Below are 18,780 nucleotides of genomic sequence, written 5' to 3'. Positions count from 1 at the left end.
TACAATAGTATATGTATGAATATACATGGGTATGGAATCATTAATTCAACTATCAGAGATAGACTTATCACAAGTCTTGTCTCTATACACTTTAATTATAAAATGCACTCACATTAGCCTTGCTTTGATTCGATTCTAATCCTTCGATTGTTCTGGAATAAGATTACACTCTAAATCTACATAGTAATACATTGATACTTATCAGCATACGAATTGATATATTCCAAACTATTAATCCTTAGGCTAAAAGAAAGCTATTTTCATCTCTTACTGAAGGTATGCATCGATGCACTACACCATATATCGATGCATCCCTTGACGGGTGCATCGATGCACTACCCATGCATCGGTGCATAATCCTATTCTATGTTTGTATTTTAAGCAGGTGCATCGATGCACTTCTTATGCATCGATGCACTAATGGCATTCGATGTTCATTTATTTTAAATGAGTGCATCGATACACTCCATGTGCATCGATGCACCTTCAACAAATTCTGGGATTTTCTCTTGATGCATCGGTACACTTTGAATGTGCACCGATGCACTCTGCTCAGAATTCATTTCTTGAACCCGAAAACTTATCCATTTCAGCTTAAATCTTTCATGTTTCATCCCCTTTTATATTCTTAACTCTAGTACACATACTTAAACCAATCTATACTCATTTATTTCATCTTAAACCTCATAATCTTATCCTCCTTGTGAAATCCAAGAATTATACCAACTTTGCAACATGATTTAATTCCACTTCTAACCTTTAATATGTCTTAACTAGATTGATAACAAGTCAAATTTAACTTCCAATTCTAGATATGAAATCTATTCCAGGATTTCATTCAAGAACCTCTAATCTTTAATCTCTTCTAACTCCATCATCATTTGATTTTAAGATAACCTAAGTTTTCCTTAAACTTATTTATCATCTAATAATCAAAACCCAATCTTAAATTTAACAAGAAACTCAATAATCAGAAAACTCACCTTTGTTTTGCTTTACACGTACAAGGAAGAAAGAAGAAGAAAAGAACTCTGGAAGCCTTTGTGTTCTCCCCTCTTCAACCCATGTGGATACATATATAACCTTTCTTTTCTTATTTCCTTGTAAATGACCTCTTTGCTCTTCTATTCCTTTTTCCTTTCAATACAATTCCATACAATAATTTAAAAATAAATCTTTATACTATTCAATCATTCTATTTTAATCACCAAATTATGAGACTTTACAATTTAGTCACTAACCCGGTATTGAGGATGTTACAGAAACTATTTCATCCAATTTCTCCATGTCAGAACAGTGAAGTAATTCTAACATTATCTTAACATCGTTCAACCAAAGATCCGTGGCAACAGGATCTTTCTCATCTTCACCCTTGAACTCGGGTGCTCCTAAACCTTTCAATTCCTTAGCTATATTCATTCGAGGAGAATAGGGAGCAGGAGGTTGAAAACGAGACAAAATAGCGTTTAACGTCTCGAAGAATAACTATTGATCTCGTACTGGTACTTTTGGAGGTGTTCGCTCTTCATCCTGCCTGGCCAGGTAAGGTGAATTACTATTCCTCCATGTATATCTCTTCTCCTTTCACTTCGAGAACTCTCACGATCAGACATCTAATACATAAGCATATAACTCTATTAGAAGACAACATACTCATGACTCTATCAGATCAGAAACTTTCATTTTTTGTTGGCATGTATACATTTTAAAACACTTTTGACACTGATTTAAACCTAGAATCGGCTAAACCTTAGCTCTGATACCATTAAATGTAACATCCCAACCCGTATCCGACCCGGATACGAATTTGAGGTGTCACATTGGCTATTTAAAACATGTACTTTTATAAAAAAAACCATAGAAAAATTAAACTTTCATTACTATAAGGTTATTCTTTTACATAAATATGTTCAAAACATTACCAAACTCCATCAGAGCATACATACTTAATGACTTTGTTTACATGCCAACATGCTAAATTACATAACAAGACATACTTTACAAAATATTTCTGATCTGATCTTCGAGTGGGGATATGTTGTTCAGTTGGTCCTAAGCTTGATCCTCTTGTTTATCAACACCTACGTGTAAGACACTTACACACTAAGTCATAGACTTAGTGAGACATGTAAATACATAATGTAAGCTCTTATTAAACTATCAATTGCATGCACATATCATATAACACAACATCATACATGTATATATATACTTAAACACATTATTAACATGCTTATCATTACTTATTTTATCATCACTAATTCCTTTTTATCATATGGGCATATGTTTGACATAAACATATAATGTAAACTCTACATCACAACAATGCATGAACCATTACTAATATCATATCATACACAAGCACATATTATCTCATATAACAAATACGCATATGTACTTATATTATTATCCTCATTCTTATTATCATATGATCCTGAACTTATCATTTATACTCGTCATATAGCACATATACCATTTCCCAAAGGAACACACACATAATATCATAGCAAGTTATTTATTATCTTTAAAGCTCGTGTATACTTTTGCGAACTTAAGATATGTGAGTACATAGAGGTTGTGCACATATGATGTCACCACAGCTCGTATAATTCCCACTAGGGGTGCGTAGAATTTGTCCCGAATGACCACTATGTCCCGAATGACAACGTAAAACCCTCGACTCTTGGCATGTCAACTATACCTCTAGCTCTCGTAACACATAACATGGGTGTTATTATTTATGTTATCACCCTTTCACATATTCATATCATACACACGTAAAAGTTCATGGCTTCTTATTACATGTATCGTGTAATACTCACATGAAGTCTCATATCTTCTTATCATATATCTCATATCACAAGTTCTTGTATTTATATAACATATCATCCCGTAGTTCATGTCATTTCTTATAAAACTTACTTATATCATATAGCACATATATAGTTCATATCATATGGTTCATATCTTTTCATTTATCTATGTTTTATACTTTTATATTCATATAAATCACATACATGTAATACATACAAGACATATTCACACATACATACATCCACACATATCACATATAAAAATGAACTTACCTCTAACATATGCATGGACTCGGGTACATCTAAGCATCTTATCCCTATATGCTTGTATTCACATACTCATGTAACCTAATATATGAATTAGACTTATCACAAGTCTTAATTCCATAGCATAACTTACTCTTATCATCATGTACTAACCTTGGTTACTTGCCAATACCAAACTCTTGTTCTCTCTCGTGAATCTTACTTTGACAGCCTATCCGAACTTTACTTTCGATCGATATCTACACAAATACAAAATTTAATAAATATCGAGATTCAAATTACTTGATACGATTCATATCAATAAAAACTCCCATTTCAACTTTCCAACTTAAGTGGTATCGGTACTACCTCACAGTACTGATACCTCTATGCTAGGGTACCGATACCCTGCCCCGGTACCGATACCAAAATTAGCTTTGATGTTCCCTGGTATCGATACCCTCCATATAGGTATCGATACCTCTTCCATATGGTATCAATATTGTTCATACATGTATCGATACCCCATACATCAATTCCTCATAAATTGCCTTATAGTGTCGGTACCCACTCAACAGGTACCGATACCCCTAACCCAGAAAATGTTTCTAAGCCCAAAAATTTCTAACACTTAACCCCAAACTCTTATTTTTTACCTCTCCTCATGCCCTTAAACTTATCCATACACATATAAACCCTCTTTAAACACTATAACACTTCATTATCTTCAATATCTCACTATAACTCTTAAACCAAAGAATTTCATCAAACTTTCAATGTGTTCTAAATTCATTTCTAATGCTTTAAACTTCTTAATCCTTCTAATGACAAGTCAAATTCATCAATAAAACTTCAAATAGCTCTTTATATCAAAAATTGATTTCTAAACCCTTAATAAAATTTCCTTTGTAATTCTCTCTTCTTAATGTTTTAAGCTTATATAAGCTTTCCTTAAACTTATATAGCACTCAAAGAATTAAACTCAACTTAAAAATTCAAGAATTAACCATCTAAATTAAAACTCGCCTTTGAGACTTGAGCTTGAGCACACGGGAAGAAGAAAGCAAGAAGAAAAAGAGTTTCCAGATAAATCTCCCACCCCACGTGTTTAACTCTTATTTTAAGGGAAAAATATCCTTTAAAAGAAAAAGACCATAATACCCTTTCAATCTTTCCATAAATACAATTTAATCCAATGCTGAAATATTCCTATTTAAGTCATTAAACTTTTAAATTTTTCCTAAATTGATCCCCAAATTACTAAAATTCTCATTTTAGTCACTGACCCAGATTTCGGGATATTACAGTTAATGTTAACTTTTGAAAATATGATAACATAAGATTCTATCAAGTATATGTCATTTGTGTTCTAAAAAAATAAGGTAAAGTACACAAATGGTCCCCTGATTATAAGGGATTGCTTTAGTGAGTCCATTAACTATTAAAAATTTAAAAATGGTCCTCTAATTGTAGAACGTTACTTTGTCGAGTCCTCCGGCTATTAGAAATTATAAAATGGTCTAACTATTCATATGTTCAAAACTTGTCATTTTTCGTTAAAAATTGACATCAATTTGAACTGGACGTTAATCTATTGACTAAGTATGATAAAATCTTATCTTAAAATCTTAACCGACTATCATATCTCAGTCAAGATGTTAGGGTTTAGCTTAGACAACAATCAATTTTAAAATGGAAAAAGATGAGTTTGGAATATATGAATGTTCAGGTGACTATTTTGTAACTTTTTAATAGTTGATGGGCTCAAAAAAATAATGTCTTATAGTCGATTGACTATTTTGTAACTTTTAATAGCCGTAGAACTTAACAAAGCAAAGCTCTAGTCAAGGGAAATTTGTGTACTTTACCAAAAAATATTTATAATATTTTTAAAAAATAATAGAAAATTAAAATCTATTTTTAATAAAAAAAAATGAACTTACAAAAATAATCCCATACATTTAACGCCTAAAACACTTACAATTTTATTCTTTATATGAATACTAACTCAAAGTATAGCTCATGGTTTAAGGTTGAATTTTATAATAGAAGATTATTGTAACAAAGCAAAATTATTAACGATGTATCACTTGAAAACAATTACAAAGCTGGAAAACGAACTAAAATTGGGGGGGGAAAAATAAGCCAAGCTCCTACAGCACACAGAAAAAACAAAAACAGACTAAGAAAAAGGGAAAGTAAACAAGCTCAGTCTTAAAACACAAACAGAGAGGAAAAACAATAACAAAAAGAAACGGCATAGGTCCCTTATTCTTCAACCAAGCAAAGAGAGAACAACCAAAATCAGACGAGGGAATTTGGGGGTTCCTGCAAAGAGAAAAGTGATAATGAAATCCACCCCAAATTTGTAAAACGTAGCAGCTTCAAGTGAGAGGTTTGTTCCTCCGGTCAGCGTCGATGAAGGTTGAAACTTCTTGTGGAGCTTCTTCAATCCAAAAAGAATCAACAACCACTTTCTTACCATAAGAAGCCATTGCATGAGCTGCTTGACTACTGGAGCGAGGTGAGAAACTGAAGCGGCAGCAAACAAATCGAAGAGCAATGGCCTTGATATCCCAAATCACAGGTTGGAGTTCTGAGTAATCATCTCCCAACTCTTTAATTTTATGAATTACTGTTCTCGAGTCACTCTCCAGGGTCACCAATTGGAATCCCAACTTAGCAGCAAAGAGGAGACCATGTCGAACTACCCTTGCCTCAGCCAGAAAAACCAAAACAAAATCGGGTTGAGATTTGACGCCAAATCCCATAATGAGCCCCAATTCATTTCGGATAATGAACCCTGAATAAGTTTTGTTAATTGCAGGTAAACGACATGAATCAACATTTATCTTAACTCAATTAGGAAAAGGAGGAGACCACTGAACCAAAGTAGAAGGGTGAGGGCGATGTATATTTTGCAGGGAGGTTTCATAATCTTGGCAGTAGCTCCGAACAAAGGTAACTATACATTCCACCCCTTGTATTTTACCTTCATGAAGTTGCTTGTTGCGTGCAAACCATACTGCCCATATTGTGTATGCGATAATTTCCTTTTTGTAGCCTCTGCCATTGTCAAATAACCATGAAAGCTATTCAAAATAAGATAGGTGATTAGCATTAGCTGACCATCTAACATTAAGATGATGCCACACCTGTTGCATAAAAACACTATCTCGAAAAATATAAACTTTGGATTCAGGAGCATGATTACAACGCAAACACTTAGTATCAAATGCAATTCTCCTCTAAAATAAGTTCTGAAGTGTAGGAAAATAATTCCATAGGGTTTTCCACAAATGGATTCAAACTTTTGAAGGGCAGTCAAGATCCCAAACTTGTTTGAACACCTTTTTCTATCTGACTGACCCAAAAGAAGTATATACCCACTCCTGACTGAATAGATTCCAGAGTGTTCACCTCGCCAAATCATGAGGTCGTGATTCGGCCAAGATAATACTGAAGCCTATGCATCATACTAGTTAAAAGAACTCTCAATTAACTCCCTATTCCAAGTGTTCGAACCATTGTGAATTAAGTCATTTACCCAAAGAAGCCCAGCGACTCTAGGTGATTCAACCCTTTTATTCACATCTCCTGGTAGCCAAAAATCCTCCCAAATACATACATTAGTTCCATCAACTATGCTCCATTTTAACCCTATTTCCAGCAGACCTTTTGAGCTCCAAATACTACACCATGTATAGGAAGGATTTGACCCCAACCTTGAATCGAGGAAAGTAGAGTTGGGAAAATAACGAGCTTTGAAGATCCAAATACTACGCAAAATAGATACATTAGTTCCATCGCCTATGCTCCATTTTAACCCCAGCCTTGTTTAGCTAGTAGAGCCACATTAAACTTTGACAAGTCTCTAAATCCCATGCCTCCATCCTCCTTCAAAGTACATAAAGAAGACCAAGAACACCAATGTAGACCCCTTCTATTTCCAGACTTTTGCCACTAAAAACGGGCGGCTAGGCTTTCCAGCTCACTACAAAAAGAAGACAGGAGAAAAAAACAAGTCATAGCAAAAAGGGGGATAGCCTGCAAAACAGACTTAATGAACTCCCTCCCTCCTATAGATAGTCTTAGTATTCCAGTTCTCAACTCGCTTCAGAAATTTTTCTTTTAATTCTCGGAAAGCCAATCCCTTGTTGCGTCCAACTATGGTTGGCAATCCCAGATACTTCTTTGGATTAGTGCTATTATGAACCTGGATAATGCGACAGACATCTTGCTTATTTGAAAGGCAAACATTGGCACTTAAAAACACCCGACTTCTCAAAATTAACCTCTTTGCCTGAACATCGAGAATATATGTCCTACAGCCCTTTAATTGTTGTTGCTCCACCTGCGTTAGCCTCCCCAAAAATCAAACTATCATCTGCAAAAAACATATGAGTGACAAGAGGGGCATATCTATAAATTCGGGCACCTTTGAGAGAGTTATTCGCTGCTACACGACGCAATAAAGCCGATAGTCCTTCACTGCAAATTAAAAATAAATAATGACTTAAAGGATCCCTTGCCGAAGACCCCTAGTTGGGTTAAAAATAGGGCCAACCACACCATTAAGGACCACATAATAAGACACCGTCACACAGAGCATAATTCGAAGAATCCAAAGATCTAAAAAAACCCAATCTGCGTAGAATAGATTCAATAAAAGGCCATTCAACCCTATCATAAGCCTTACTCATATCCAACTTTAGAGCAAAAGAGCCGACTCTCCCATACTTCCTATTTTTAAAACAGTGCAACAACTCATAAGCAACGAGGATATTATCTGTGATAAGCCTACCTGGTACAAAAGCACATTGAGCCTCATCAATGCAAAAATTAAGGACCTTCTGAAATCTATTCGCCAACATTTTGGAGATGAGTTTATAAAGAACATTGCAAAGGCTTATTGGGCAAAATTGTGCCATGTGTTGGGGATGTACCATCTCTATCGTTCAACATCTGTCCCGTGTAAGATCCACCGCCTCCAGTTCCATAGATACCCTCACAAAAATCCGCTATCTCGACGGGTGCCACGGGCTCTTGCCTGGCGTACCAAGCGTTCACCAAGGGGTTGGTTGCCAGCTCAGCAATTTCGTGTCCTATAACGCTTAGCATCCCCGTCCACTCGCGCGACACCGTTGGGTGACTTTTACGGCTGCAACCCCGTCATGTACGCAGGCACGGCGAAGGGATAGGCGCACACGCCGGGACAAAGCTTCGCCGAGTTACCAACCCACGCGTAAGGGAGCGTGTACCCCACGATGGACGGGAATGTGAAGTAATGAAACCCACACACCTGGCCGCAAAAATCCTGGATGGATACGTCATCGGAGGTGAGCAGGAGGAAGAGTCCGCCTCTGGGGTTCATCGGCAGCGGTTTCGTACGCGGGTCACCGCTCTTTTTATGACGGACTGTATCGAGAGGCGCGTGAGGGACTTCCCGTGGGAGTAGAAACGGTCGTTCTTCTCCTCCCCTAAATGCACCGTGTGGGAGATGTTGGCACCCGTTTGGTCTGTATAAAGTTGTACGGTCTTCCACCACCCGGCGACGGAAGGTCGCCTGGCGTCGACGGCGGAGATGGAGTTGATGAACTCACGGATGATCTTCTGGGATTTCTGCCATCGGCCGTACCAGATAATGTGGATGGTGATGTTGGCGGTGAGGACTGGACTCATGTGGTATCTCAATTGGACGAACTCCATGAGCCCTCGAATTCCTTGGAGCTTCCGTACATTTAGTCGGAGGTGTTGGGTTTTAGGTGAGGCCATGGACGGTATCCCATGACCGGAGTTTCTGTGAGCAAAATGGATACGACGCTGAGCGTGAGAAGCACCGGAGAAGGGTGCATTTTCGCTGCAAACGGATAGGATATAGTAAATGAGTGACGGGTGGATTAGGGGCATAAATATATAGAGAGAGGGAATTATATTTGAAAATAAGAAAGCAATATGGATTGAGTAAAATTCCAGTTAATCTGAAAAAAGTTGACTTTCTTTTTTATTTTATTCAAATTAAAAAATTATAAATTATAAACTTGATTCATAAAAAAAAATTAAATTTAGATATAAACGAAATTGAACGATTTAATTTTAGTCTCTTAATTTAAAATGATATATATATAAACACACACGATTATAAAAAATTCTAAGTTTCTTTTAATTAAGTTTAGAGTAAATATAAGAAAATATCTATTCAAAAACTCAATCATTTGACAACAAACGCTTATATCTTAATATATACAGTGCTCAAACCTGAGACATCAAAGAATAATAATAATTTTTTAACTATTAATATCGTTCGATTCATGCAAAAATAATATAAGTTAAAATCAAATAACATCATACTATTATAAATATTTAAAATTAAATTTAAACAAAAACTCAAATAAATTTAATTTTGAATATTTATAAACTCAAATAATGCCGACGAGTGTTGGTACAAGTAGTTGAGATTCAAAAATTTGAGCTTGTAAGGCCAAGTCCGAATCTTACTACGGTCACTTTTGGTGAGTAATCTGTAAATTTCTATATAAATCTCAATTGAATCTTAGGTATACTCTGACTCTGGACTGAGAAATTCACCCCTAACTTAAACTTTTTTATACCAAAAAAAATAAAAACTCAAATAATTCAACACTAATTTTATAAATTTAAATTATTTTAAAAAGAATAAATCATAAAATATGACTTTACTTAAATAATCCAAAATTATTTTATTAGATTTAGGAGAGATAAATTCAGAAGGAGAATTTTGAGGGGGCATTGATTTGCGGGTAGTGGAGGACAGAGCAGACAGGCGGGGATGGAAGGGTAAAGAACGGGATGGCAGATGTGGGTTCAGCATTATTGATGATCATTCATGATGGTCGATGCAATGTGATCTCATCTCGTGAGCTATTCGGTACTGATAGCGCATTAGGAATGTGAAAGTGTAAATGGGGATCCACGCTGTATTTTTATCGAGCAAACCATGCATGTCTGCATGTTTGTCTCTGTGCACCTCTCTCTTTAGGCGTGTCTACATTTGAAGCACGGATACAATACCTAGAATTATTGATTTATTAGCAAATAGTTAAAGACTAAAATATCAGGAGTATTATTTATGTTTGATTTGTTCAAAAAATTAAATTAAATGGAAAGACTGGATTGAAGTGTAAAATGGCTAAAATGCCCCTAAAACATAAAATGACCCAAAGTACCTCAAAGCCTTTAAATGACTATATTATATGATCGAGTTGAACCGAATGGAAATATGGTATATATCCGAATTGTGGAAGCAACTGAATTACTATGGAAACTCCGAAGTGACCGAAATAAACTTGACTACTAAATGACCTAAGTACCCACAATAACCCAGAATTAAGCGAATGACTTGGATAAGTCTGGAAATGCTGATGAACTTATATGTTTTACCGTCCATAAGGGTTTTGAACCATGAATCAATAACGTCGACATTTTTTGATACCGTTGCAATACAGAAATGAAATAAATACCATGAAATTTTTTCTTCTCCCTAAGATCCATTTAACGATGATTTTGAAGATGAACAGTTAAATAGTGATGGCAGTATTAAAGTGTGAATATCCTTGAAGTGCATCGATTTGACTAGTTGACAGGTATCATCGTGTTGGGATTTTTTTATTTCGAGTTGACTTGATATCCTGATAAATTGACATGAATCTTAAATACCATGAATCATCGTTTCACTCTTATTAGATTAAATTACTAAGAATTCTCCAAGAACCAAATGTCAAAAATGCTCCTGATTTCCTGAATAATAGAATCACTCCTGTCATACCTGAAATCTCAAGTAACTCTAATGCAAAAGATTTTGAGTACCTTCCTAATTACTTAGTGTATCAAAAAATACACAAATACTATATGATTTTGATAAATCACTTCCTGAATGATTGATGACTCTGTTAGTTGTCAAACCCCCTTTTTATAGGGATCTCGTTTCTGAAATTTAATTAGTTTGCAGAAGTTTCGTGCTTCCCCCACTTGATAATTGCTAAGTACCTCTAGAAAATAATTAGATCCTCTAGTGTGTTCCCTATGTACTACATGATTGTTTTATCTGTTTTGAAATGTGTTTCACCAAAATTTATGATTTACTGATTCACTTATTTATGAACTATGGCTACGTGATATGTGTTCTCTGATTACTTGTTTTCACTAAAAAATATAATCGTTCATGATTTATAGATCATAGAATCTACTGTTTATTGTATGAACCGACTCTGATCAAGCTGGTAATTCCTTACGGACCTAAGGTGACCATTGGGTAGGCTCCGGGGCCCCGATAAACTTTTTTGGGTAGGCTCCCAAGCACCAAGGCACTCTCTTAGGTAAATTAGGGGTCTGCATATGGTGTACGGGTGGAGGACAGTTATGTGGTTTATTTTATTGTCACTCTTACGAGATTTTATTGGATCATGATTCTAGTATTACTGTTTACTATTAAATTTGATTTCTACTGGATACTGTATAAGTATGATTATAGAGTATGAAGGTTCAGCTCTAATCAAACTGGTAATTCCTTACGGACCTAAGGAGACCCTTGGGTAGGCCCATAGGCCGCAAGGTATTCCCTTAAGGTGGCTCCTTTATTATGTACTTAGGCTAAGTCCTTTTGGATGCATCTATGGGGAAATTGCATAAAGGTGTTTGGTTGGAGGGTATTACCGTGGTTTTAAAATATGTTTTAACCACTAACGTTTTTAAAGAATCTATATATGTTACTCTGTTTTGTTGGATCACACTAGACATCCTATTTAGATCTCATGAACTTTGTCCTTTGAACTTTTTCTCTGAACTGTAAGTTTCCTGTCTTTTACTCAAAGAAATATCAGTGGAACCTTAACTCATCCCGAAAATCTGTATACGTCTGAATCAAGAAGGAAAATTCATGTTTTTCCATTTATCTGCATGTCTTTTAGCATCACTTAGTAGTTTCGTATTACTGAGCTTCCCAAAGTTCACTCTTTTACTCTCCATTTCAAGTTAAAAGAATTGATACAATGCAACTATCGACATCTATAATGGGAGTTCCATTGGCTTGGGTTGAAGAGTATGGTACAAGGGAAAATTAGGGGGCATGTAGGTCGTATTTGATTTTGATACTAAGTATGAATTGTTTTTTTCTTCTTCTGAACTTGTATTTTAATTATAAATTAATTTATGATTTTATGCGTTTTAACAGAAATTTTAAATTTTTCCGGGATTTTTACTGTGGGTTGCTCCGGTAGCCCTAATGTGACACCTCGGATCGAATTGGATCACCCGCATCGATCCGAGGGGTTACATTGCTTATATTCAAACTTTTTAACTCTACAGAAACCTATTTATGAAGAATAATTTAACTTTCTTGAAATGAAGTTAGAAATGACAATTTTTTATGATTGCGAATGCAATATTGCCATATTTTTGTTTTCGCTGGTAATCAGAACACCTGCAGGACTAAACACGAGGAATGTGTATTCTTGCCATGTCCCATTTTTTTCATGTCATTTTACTGTAACTGCATTCCGGTTAATAACTTTGAGCATCAATATTTTTATAAAAAAAAAGGATTTTGCAGCCTTTTTCATGGTCAGATATGTAGAACCTATCTTTGCTGATGGTAGTTTTCGATGCTTGAGCTTACATGTTGCATGTGTGATTTACATGTTTTCTTCAAGGATTTACTGATGTATATGACATTGTTGGTTTTGGTTGGGGTTTGTGTGACATGTATACAAATTTGAGAAATAAATGTGTAGTATGCCGAGGCTTTTGATGCCACAAGAGTAACCTTTTCGGAAAAGTTATGAAACTATCGGTGTCCTTTCATAGGGACAAACACATGGAATCGGTTTGAACTCCGTGTTCATAAGCGAGTTATTGACCTCTTCAGTTCAACGGACGTGGTCAAGCAGATCACATCAATTACCATTGAACCTGGTGTCGAGGTGGAGTTCACCATTGCAGATTCTTAAATACTCGACACTTCTGCTTTTTGGCTTTTTATCGGGTACCATTACGTAATCCAGGCGAGGCTCTGTTTGCTCAGAACGACTACAAGCAGACAAATATTCTGTCTTTTTATTTTAACGGTCCGTGTGTTCTGTCATCTTATTCTTTAATGACACCAGATTCAGGGAATATATCAGATTAAATCATTAAAAGTTGATCGTAAAATTTTTAAAATTTTAACTAGTCAATGTGCCTCGATGACTTTTGTACACACGACATTTCATATCAAACACGATAGATTCTATGTTTGTCGGTCGTGATTCAATTTTTTAAAATTTGATCGTAAAATTTATGATAAATAAGAATATTAATATCATTAAAAATCGGTTCAAATAATTATATATGCAGTATATGTACGTTATCATTTATTATTTTTTTAACAAATTAAAATTCCTAAATAGATACCATTACATGTAATTACTTGAGATTGTTAAAAAAAACTGAATTGTAAGGCATTTGACATCAACTTTAATTCATTTACTCACTGAATTTAGTAATTTTAAGAACCAATATTATGACAAAGAACATCAAAGTGGATTTTTCAGATTTTAAGGGCATGTAGGAAATTATTTTAAAGTGATATTTGTTTAAAAAAATTATTCATCGATAATGTGCATACTAAAGATGCGATTATTCGAACCCAATTCTCTTAAGAAAAATAACATTCCCTTTTACCCGCTTATGCCGCTCATTGAGTGAAACTTCAGATTACCTACAACATATTGATGTGGACATAACGACTATCAATGTGAAAATCGATAGATTGAATTATCTATAGAATCGAGGGGAAATTAAAGTTAAATTGAAACTTAAGGATCAAAAGAAAATCTAAAATATTGGATCTAAAAATTGAGACGATGTTTATGTGATTAAAAACTAATAAAAAATTAAGTCAGGAATTAAATTAATTTTTTTAAAGAGAAAATAATCTCAATGACCGAAAATGTCTTATAATATACGATTTTAACCAACTTTTTTTGGATTTGCCAAAATGACCAACAAATTCGCAACGCGAACTCCAATTTCGCAACCCAGTTTCCATTTTCGCAACGCGAATCTGTAAATCGCAATGCGAATTTGTAAATCGCAACACATAAGTCAAATTCGCAACACGATAGTCAAATTCGTAACACAGAAGTCAAATTCGCAACACAAAAGTCAAATTCGCAACGCGGAATTTCAAATTCGCAACTGAATTTCAAATTCGCAACTGAATTTCAAATTCGTAACACGAATTTAGTTTCGCAACACAAATGTTTTGGGTATATAACAACGCAGTAACAACAACTCATAATCTAAATCCCTAAATCGCAACTCATTCCATCTCCATCTATCACTCTCTCCGGCGACATTCGTTCCTATATCTAACGACATCCTTCCTCATCTCTAATTTTTTTTTACATAATTTTATTTCTATATAATTTTTCAATGATTTCTCTCCTAAATTATCAACTATCAACTTAATAAATGTATATTTTTCTCTAAGTTAGTGATGATATCTAGTTTATAGCTCGTTTGTTTAGTAAATTAATTTACAATTTGTAGAATGAAATCATCTAATGTTGATCATGTTTGGATAGATTTGTGTTTTGGAGGATCATGGGAGAATGTTCATGGTGTTTTACAATATGTGTCTTTACCCATGAATCTTCAACTAAAACTGTCATTAAAAAAATTAACTTATGAAACTCTAATGTTACGTGTTACAAAGAAATTGAATTTAGAGCCTCTAAGTGGATTTAGGCTATCTTATTAGAGAAAAGGTAAAGTTTATTTGTTAACCGACAATGAAGATGTTGAATGATTCATTACTTACATTAGTGTTTCGCAAGAAGATGATGTTACATTGTATGTTGTTGAACCTAGAAGTAGTGAAGTTGGGTCAGTAGCGGGTAGTAATCAACTAAGTTCTTCAACCCAAAATGTAATGGTTCCACCACAATTTCATCACCAAGCAAATTTTGTTTCACCACATTTCCAATACCAAACACAATCTCAAAACCCACAACCTTTTCCTAATCCAAATCCCAATCAACTTTCAGCACCAAATTTCGGTTTTCGTATTGACCAGTTAGACGATTATGAGCCAACAGAACAAATTGTGAGTACTAGTCAGTATTTGAAATTTGATCTTGGTCAATACCCGGACTTTGATCTTGGTCAATACTCGGATTTTGATGATGTGATGGAAGAAGAAACAAACCCTGCATGTAATGATTTTGATGGTCAATACCCGAATTTTGATGATGAAACAGCCGCTGCCGAGGAAGATGTTGTTGATGATAATGAGGAGGAAGTTACGACTGTGAATGAACATGTTGAACATCTATTCTGTAATTCATATAACCCTGAAGAATAAGTCCCCAAAGAAAGGAAAAAGAAGAAAATACCACGGGAGTATAACTGGAATATGCCAGAATTACTTCAGATACCGGAAGAAGAGTTGGTAAAGATAGCAGTTGATTGTTACACAAAAGTTATTCGTATGAAGAAAGATGATTGTTTTGATACAAAGGAAGACTTGAAGATAGCTTTGTATACGAAATGTGTGGAAGATGGCTATCAACTAAAAGTTAACAAATCAAGCAAAGATCGTTTCGAAACAAGATGTATGATTGACAAAAATTGTATGTGGCGTATGATTGCAAAGAGGATAAAAGATTGCGAAATGTTTCAAGTTAGGACTTTTATTGATAAACATACATGTTCAAGAACCCAAGTTTTTCCTCACCACAGACAGGCAAACAAAAAGGTGTTGGGTGGTTTTCTGGCTGAGTTAATGTTTTTGAATGAAAGGGTATATTGGGGACATGAAATTATGATTGACATGAATGCTCGGTTCAAGATTAGTATCTCATATTCTCAAGCTTGGAGAGCCAAATGTTATGCCTTGGAATTGTTGAGGGGGTCGCCAGAAGTATCGTTTGCCCAACTGCCGGCTTATTGTCACAATTTAAAGCTGAAAAATCCTGGGTCGGTAACTCATATCAAAATAGATAGATATGGACGCTTTGAGTTGTTGTTTATCGCCATTGGTGCTGCGGTTAGTAAATAATTATAATTTTGTTGACTCATTTTTGTTAGTTGCATGCATTTCACATTTAAATGATTATATTTCTTGTGTATATGATTTTGTAGATTCGTTCGTTTATTACTTGCATGCGCCCAATTATTATAGTTGACGGAGCACATTTGAAAGGTCGATACCTTGGAGTAAACTTATTAGCAGTAGTCATGTATGCTTACAATGGGATACTGCCAATAGCTTACGGGGTTGGCAAATCTGAAACCTCTGATTCATGAATATGGTTTATGGGGCATCTTAGGGATTGCATAGGTCCTATTAGCAATCTGAAAATCATATCCGATAGGGCAAACTCAATTGACAACGCTGTTAGAAGGTGTTTCCCAGATGCTTTTCATGGACTTTGTGGTGTTCATTTGTACAGAAATCTAAAATCAATGTCTGCTGGTATAAAAAATCACAAATGGACATACTGGAAGGCTCTAAAAGCTTATCGGGAAGTGGATTTTAATAAGCATATAAATTGTTTAAGACGTGTTTTGCCTCAATGTGCTCAAACACTAGAAGATGTCGGGTTTGAAAGATGGTCAAAAGTACATCAACTTGGAGCAAGATATGGTTTCATGACATCTAATAGTGCAAAATCAATCAACGCTCTAAGTCGTCATTCCCGGAAATTACCCATTACTATGTTAATGGAGTTTTTTTGAGCCTCTATTCAACAGTGGTACTACAAGAAAAGAAACCATGCAGGTATTATTTCTTTAAATTCATAACTTATCATATTTAATATATTTTACTAAGTATTATTTATTTAAATTTACAGGAACATTGGAACGTCGTGTTACACCATGGACTGAAAAAAAGATAACGAAACGTGTTGTGAAGTCAACGTCATGGAGAGTTGAACCATGTTCAAACACTTTCTTTGAAGTATTGGATAATAACTTAAATGGGCTTATCGATCTAAATGCAAAGACGTGTAGTTGTAAGAAATGGCAAACATCTGGTTATCCGTGTGGCCATGTTATAAAAGTTGCTCTTCATCTAAACCAAGATGAATCAAGTGCATACGCTATGGATTGCTACACTACATAAGTATATCGACAGACTTATGTCGAGATTGTCTACCCATGTCCACATCCTTCTGAGTGGGACATACCAGATGACTTACAAATAGTTTTGCCACCAGTCATAGACAGCAGGCTACCTGGCCGACCAAAAAATCACGATCGTATACCGTCTAAGGGTGAAGAGAAGAGGATATCGACATGTAGTCGGTGCAAAGAAAGTGGTCATACAAGGTTGACCTGTGGATCACCAGTGCCATCACAATCATCTTTTCCTCTACCAAAAAATGGATCCTCATCAAAATCCAAAGCTCATATGGTGCCAAGCAAAAGGAAATCAAAATCCCAATCACAACCGGCTTCACCTTTTGGGACTTATTAACTTAGGTGATTTTTAAATGCAAGCGTTGTATTATGTGTATTTTATGTGTGAATGCATACATTTTTAGTTAGACATTCATTAGTAACTTGAGTTTGAACATTGCTATGATCTGTTTAGTTGTTATCATGTTGGGATTTTCTCTTGTGTTTGATTGATTGGATAGTTGTTCTCTTGCTTCTTCAAGTGTCCTTAGCTTGTATTTATAGCTTGGAATGTGTTTGATGTTGTATATAACTTGATGTTGTATGTTGCGATCAACGCGAATGTCAAATTCGCAACACGAAATAAGCGTTGCGATAGTCAAATTCGCAACGCGAAATAAGCGTTGCGATAGCCAAATTCGCAAAGCGAAAGTCAAATTCGCAAACCGAAAAGCGCATTGCGAATTTGACTTTCGCGTTGCGAATTTGTACCTTCAACAGGTCTTTTTTGCCTTCAAACATAATGCATATTGAATTTTTTATAAACAACAAATCAACTTTTACAAATCAATTAATCAAAAAATAAATCTTATTTCCTCATCAATAATCAACTTTCAATGTAAAATTCAATTAAACAAAGCAAAAAAAGTGTACCCCAGGCTGTTGTTTATGCACAAATACATCAATTTCACGCAGCTCACTTCAGGATTAACCTGCAGAAACCAAACATTTGCTCAAACAACACTTTCTACACATCTAAAACCAACAAACAACAAATTACTGAATTCTAGGTACTTAACCAAATATTTTCAAACCAATTAAAGAGTATATATGTTAACAACACTTGCAGCACTTTCAGCACGCGGATGCAAGTAGGCAGCGTCTCGTATATATCGATCTGGCCATATAATACCGAAACCACAATCCTACTGCACTTTTATCTCTATCTGTGGGAGGTAGATACTGTTTACTTCCTGTCGTCAAACGTTCCAAGAACAAGCATACGAGAGGACCACAATCCCCTCTGGCTCCCTGCATTTGTTGTGGCGCAGTCTCGTCTCTGATCATTGTAATTTTGAACTTCTTTGGCTTCTTGTTTCCAGAGTTTGTCCAATAATCAATCGCATCCAAGTATTTAGCCAAATGATCGCTCTATCCCTTTGTAATAATATCTCTCAAATCAGACAATGGTATGTAATTCAATATGCTATCATATACCATTGTCTTTAGGGATGGGAGCTGAAGCTCAACGAGAAGCTAATGACGACGTTCCAAAACAGGGATAAACACCTGCAATCATAAA

General features: G+C 35.2%; 1 pseudogene; it reads right to left on the bottom strand.

The window, feature by feature from the left end:
- Positions 1-7,898: 7,898 nt before the first annotated feature.
- Positions 7,899-8,969, bottom strand: LOC120125007 (annotated as a pseudogene).
- Positions 8,970-18,780: the final 9,811 nt, after the last annotated feature.

Source organism: Hibiscus syriacus, unplaced genomic scaffold (assembly GCF_006381635.1).
Source record: "Hibiscus syriacus cultivar Baekdansim isolate YM2019G1 unplaced genomic scaffold, ASM638163v2 tig00110429_pilon, whole genome shotgun sequence".
Lineage (NCBI taxonomy): Eukaryota > Viridiplantae > Streptophyta > Magnoliopsida > Malvales > Malvaceae > Hibiscus > Hibiscus syriacus.
This window is presented reverse-complemented; position numbering and strand designations above follow the sequence as displayed.